The sequence below is a fragment of the Tupaia chinensis genome, unplaced genomic scaffold (genome assembly GCF_000334495.1).
Source record: "Tupaia chinensis unplaced genomic scaffold, TupChi_1.0 Scaffold149964_2, whole genome shotgun sequence".
NCBI lineage: Eukaryota > Metazoa > Chordata > Mammalia > Scandentia > Tupaiidae > Tupaia > Tupaia belangeri.
In genome coordinates this window covers 1,546,586-1,551,778 of record NW_006209806.1, presented here as the reverse complement: position 1 = coordinate 1,551,778, position 5,193 = coordinate 1,546,586, and the positions used below count along the sequence as shown (strand labels likewise).

The 5,193-nt window shown below is 60.3% G+C and overlaps 1 long non-coding RNA gene across 1 annotated transcript in view; it reads left to right on the top strand.

Annotated features, from left to right (window-relative positions):
* The first annotated feature begins 4,125 nt into the window (after positions 1 to 4,125).
* Positions 4,126 to 5,193, top strand: part of LOC114006740 (uncharacterized) — a 10,849-nt gene continuing 9,781 nt past the window's right edge. Inside the window, exon 1 of the long non-coding RNA XR_003548426.1 lies at positions 4,126 to 4,726. This is a non-coding gene — a long non-coding RNA (uncharacterized LOC114006740). The remainder of the gene's footprint in view (positions 4,727 to 5,193) is intronic.

The window sequence follows — 5,193 nt, the reverse complement described above, 5'->3', positions numbered from 1 at the left end:
GGCCGTGCTCTTGCGGCCAGTTACCTCTTCATTCATTTCCGGGCAGGCCCAGGGTGCACGCGTGAGGGAGAGAGGACGCGCCCCTCCACCCCCCACCCGCCCCGCCATGCCGGCTCCTTTGTCCAATTCTGCACCCCAGCACATCCTGGGGCTGTATCTCTCCAGCCTATGGGGCCTGGACTGGACTCCGGTCGGCTCTGTGTGGCTGCCTACCCCCTGGTTATGGGGTGCCCCCCTGGTTGCTACACTGACGTCGGTACGAAGCGTACCGCCCCTCCCCCCAAAAGAGGTGGCCACATCCCGACGGCTGGAATGTGAGTGTGACCCGATCTGGGGAAAGCGTGTGTGTGTGCGTGTGTGTGCGTGTGTGTGCATGTCTCTGTGCATGTGTGTGTTGGAGGTTTTTGCCATAGGGCGTGTGCACTCGCAGGAGAGAGCCAGAGAGGGGAAGTGAGAAACCCCCCACCCCAGGGGCTGGCCACGCCGTAATCCCTCCTGCATTCTCCTCCTGAGACTTTGCTCGTATGCACATGTGCCCCCTCCCCTGCCCTGGGGAGTTTCCAACTGCCAGGTTCAGGACTTGAACCACAGTCAGCACCTTAACCAGCACACTACCTGCGGGTCCCATTTGCGTGTCTTTATCTTGCTAGAGAGTGTGTGCACTCGCCCGGGAGAGACGGGGGAGGGCAGGAAGCACCCAGTGGGGTGTGGTCCTGCCACCATCCCTGCATCCCGTCCCTCCCTCCTGAGATTGTGGGCAACGCACACATGCACCTGGTGTGTTTATTGAGCCACCGAAGCCAGGATTTGAACAGAGCACTCGACCATGTGGGACCCAATGCCCTCAACCACTAGGCCACGGGGCTGGCCACTGGTAAAGGGGCTTCAGAGAGGGAACTGTGAGATCGAGAAGGCATCATCCTGGGTAGGGTGGGCAACCCAGTGACAGGCGTCCTTCGAAGAGAAGGGAGAAGACGGGAGGGGAAGGCTGAGCGAACATGGGCAGAGGTTGGGGCCACGCGGAATGCCCAGGGGTGTCCCTCCCAGGTGGGAGCCGACCGCTCGCACCCCACGTCACCTGCTGGCCCCCTGGGAGTTTCATTCTATGGGGTCACACCCTGCTTGGCTTCTGAGCACCGTTTGTCCAGCAGCATCCGTGTTGTGACCTGGCTCACAGTCGCCTTCCTGTTCACGGCTGAGCCCTGCTCCCCTGTGGATGGGCCATGAGGGCTTGGTGCGTCACCTGCCGGTGGACATGTGGCCGCCTCTGCCCCTGGGTGACTCGTGGGGCTGTGGACGGGGCTGTTGCAGGGCTCATCCGAGTCTCCGTGTCCCCTTCTCTGGGAGTGGGTGCTCGGTGTCTCCGTGCTCCGGCCCCAGGGCTCCACACCCCTCACGCTGCTGCAGTTACTTACATGGCTTGTGGGCTTGCTCTCTGCCCTGCCCCGCACTAGAATATAAATTTCCGCGGAGCCAGCTGGTGGTGCCGCGTAAGGCGTCTGGACCCACATGGCCGATTGCATGGTTCAAAACCTGGACTCGGAGGCTTGAAAATCATGCTGAGTGCTGGGGCCAGAAGGCAGTGTGGTGGTTGGGGTGATGGACTCCCACATGGCCAACTGCAGCTCGAGTCCCGAACCTGGTGGCTGGCGTTCTCACTCACTCTCTAGTGAATACGCATGCCCTATTGTAGGGGCACATGCCCTAAAGGGCGTCTCTCTCTGGTCAAATTAAAATAAATAAATAAAGTTAAGTAAAATAGTAATTTTTTTGAGAGGTTTTTGCTATAAAGCGAGTGCACTTGCCAGACAGACAGAGACAGAGAGACAGAAAGCGAGAAATCACCTCCCAGGGGGGATGGCCACGCTGCAATCCCTTCTCCTCCATTCTCCTCTCGGGATCTTGGGCACACTCGCCCACGTGCCCGGTGTGGTCTGGGACTGGAACCACGGTTGACTACCTGGGAGTCCAGCGACGTAGCCAGTGCGCCCTCTGTTGGTCCCTAGGGAAAGCAGCCTTACGGCTGCTCTGTGGAGCGCCAACCCCTGCTGTGAGCTCTCTGAGTCCCCTGACCTGTGCACTCCGAGGGCAGGGACAGCAGAGCTGCCGTCCTGAGGACAAGGTGGCCCTCGCTACCTAACAGACCCGCAGGGACCGGACAGAGGCCACGTGAAATGACCACAGTGGACGTCAGCCAGCGCAGGGCAGTGGCGTCCGCCAAGCCCCCAGGCCAGTCCCAGTGGACAGACGTCACGACGGAGGCACAGATGCAGGAAGGCCATCTGCTAATCGTCAGTGGGCGTCGCGTGACATCAGCCTGTGTCTGTCTACTATAAGGGAGCCCAGGACACCCCGGCCGGGCAGACGCGTTGGCTCCTTTAAATCTCTCGAAACGCTCTGTAGTCACAAAGCCACCTGATCTGACAGGCTGCAGCAAATGGAAGTTAATAGAAGCACCAGCCTTCTAAGGTTTTTTATTTTTAATTGCCAGGGGGTGCGTGTGGTCACCAGAGAGCGAGAGATGGAGACACAGAGAGAGGGAGAGGGGACAGCGCCCCCAGTGGGACATGGTCACACCACAGTCCCCCTGCACTTCTCCACCCTGTTGGGATCTGGGGCACACACACGCACACACCCAGTCTAATTCTCCAGTCACCAGGTCTGGGACTCAAACCACAGCCGACCACGTGGGAGTCTAGTGCCTTAGCCACCACGTCACCTGCTCCCCCCAGCGCCTGGTGTGTTTTTCAAGCTGCTGGGGCCACGATTCGAACTGCATGACCTGCCGTGTGTGACACAGCTTCTCACTCCAAGGCTTAACTGCTGTCCTACGGGGCTGTCTCACGTGTATTCGATGCATATTTGAGCTGGCTCCATGGCCTCGTGGTTAGAGCGGCTGGATCCCACACGACCATCTGCACAGTTCGAGTCCTGGACCTGGCACCTTGAGAAACACGCCAGGTGCCCGTGCACATGCCCAAAATCCCAAAAGGAGAGAGAGAAGGAGGGGAAAGACCACACCCCAGGGGGGCGATTTCCCTTCTTTCTCTGTCTCTAGCGAGTGCACACACCCTCTGGCAATTAAAAGAAAGATCATGCAAGACATCTCTCTCGTCATATTCTGTTGTTAAAAGCGGGTCACAAGGGGCTGTGCACATTCAGGAAGGAGAGGTGACACAAGGTCACTAGTGCCAGGGGACAGAAGTCATGCCGGTCCCCTCAGGTCTGAATGTCTGCTGATTACTGACGCATTGTTATTGCAAGAGACTCATGCACAGAACCATCCGGGCTGAGCTCCTAGCAGACCCTCTGCCACGGCAGCCACGTCTGTCATCCCTTTAAGCAGCGCCAGCCCCACCCAGGCTATCCGGCAGGCAGCAGGTGCTCGGTACACGCTCCTCTGAGCCACCGCAGAGTCGCACCTGCCACGCTGAGCAGGGAGAGACGACCGCTCTCGCCTAACAGCTCGGGTTTATTTCAGAAGGAGATGTGCACCCGTAGAGCGGGGTAATCAGGCGTTTGCTCGAGGGAGTCTGTGAATTCTGCCCACGGTGCCTGGGATATTCTTCCATGCCGACTGCAATACCCATTCTGGGACCAGCTGGTGGCATGGTGGTTGGGGCGCTGGACTGCCACATGGCTGACCACAGTTTGAGTCCCAAACCTGGTTTCTCACTTTGCTTCTCTCTGTCCCTCTGATCAAAATTAATTAATTAATTAATTAATAGTTCCTTTCTTTTTAAAGAGTTTTCTTTCTTTCTTTCTTTGCTATAGGGAGCATGAGCTCACTGAAGACACAGCGACAGAGAGAAAGTGAGATGCCACCCCCAGGATGGCCACGCTGCACTCCCTTCTCCTCCATTCCCCTCTCAGGATTTTGGCAACACACACCTGGTGTGTTTCAAACCACCAGGTCCCAGACTTGAACGTGGCCAGCCATGTGGGAGTCCAGTCCCTTAACCACTACACTGCTGGTGGCCCCAGTAAACAATTCTTAAAAAAAGCAAAGGGGGCTGGCAGGTGGCGTGGTGGTTAAGGCACTGGACTCCCACATGGCTGACCACAGCTCGAGTCCTGGACTTGGCAGTTGCTTTTTCACTTCCTCTCTCTGTCAGTCTGTCTCTCTCTGGTCAAACTGAAAATTAATGATAATAAATAAATAAATGGTTGGGGAAAAAAAATAAACCTTTTCTCTTCTGCATGAGCATTTAAGTTGGGCCCCACAGCTCAGCAATTATTTTTCCTCTCTTCCTCCTCCAGGTCAGGATTTGGGGCAGGCACTACAGGCCCAGGGCAGGGATTCACACCCGGGTTGGCCATGTGGGATCCGACTCCCTTAACTCCTTGGGGAGGGAGTGAAGGCCGTCGGCGAGGGGCGGGGCCTCGGCGAGGGGCGGGGCGCGGCTAGACCCGCCCCCTCTGGTCCGGGTAGGCGGTGAGAAGGCGCGAGCAGCGACAGGAGCGGGACCTGTGGTGAGGGGCGGGGCCTCGTCAGGGGCGGGGTCGCAGCAGGGGCGGGGCGCTGGTCAGCCCCGCCCCCAGCCGCGGAGTAGGCCGTGAGGGCGCGAGCCGAGCTCAGTGGGCGGGGCTTAGGGCGCGTGGCGTGGCGGGAACTGCACACGGCTGCGGGCGCGGCGCTGACGTCACCGACCGGCGTCTTGGGAAGACGCCAAGATGGCGGCGAGCAGTGTTCCGGCTCCGGGCAGGACGCCGACCCGCAGAACAGGTAACGCCCCCGGGAAAGCGCGTCGCGAGGAGCGGGCGGGCGGCGGGCTGGGGCGGGAGACCCCGGCCAGGGAGGGAGGAGGGGACTCCTGCCAGGGGAGGAGCCCGGGCCTCAGGGTGTGGCCGCAGCCCCAGGCGGCGGGACAGCGGGCCCTGAACCGGCCGCAGCGAGGGCGGCCCGCGAACTGGCTGGGTCGCCGAGGGCCTCGGGGACGCGGAGCTTCCACGGCCGGGCAGGGGTGTTTGGTTGGGAGTCTGGGGTCCCGACAGAGGGAGCGCTGGAACCGGGCGGGCCGGGTGGAGGGGAGCCGGACAGCCCTGCGGGGTTAGCTGCGGGCCCTGCTGTCCACTGCGTCCCGCCCCCTGGCGGTCTACAGGTGGTGGTGTCCCCCCTGCACCCGTCACTGACCTCGCGGCCCTTGCCATCAGTCCTGCAGCAGCGACGTGGGAAGGGGACCTGGAGCGCCG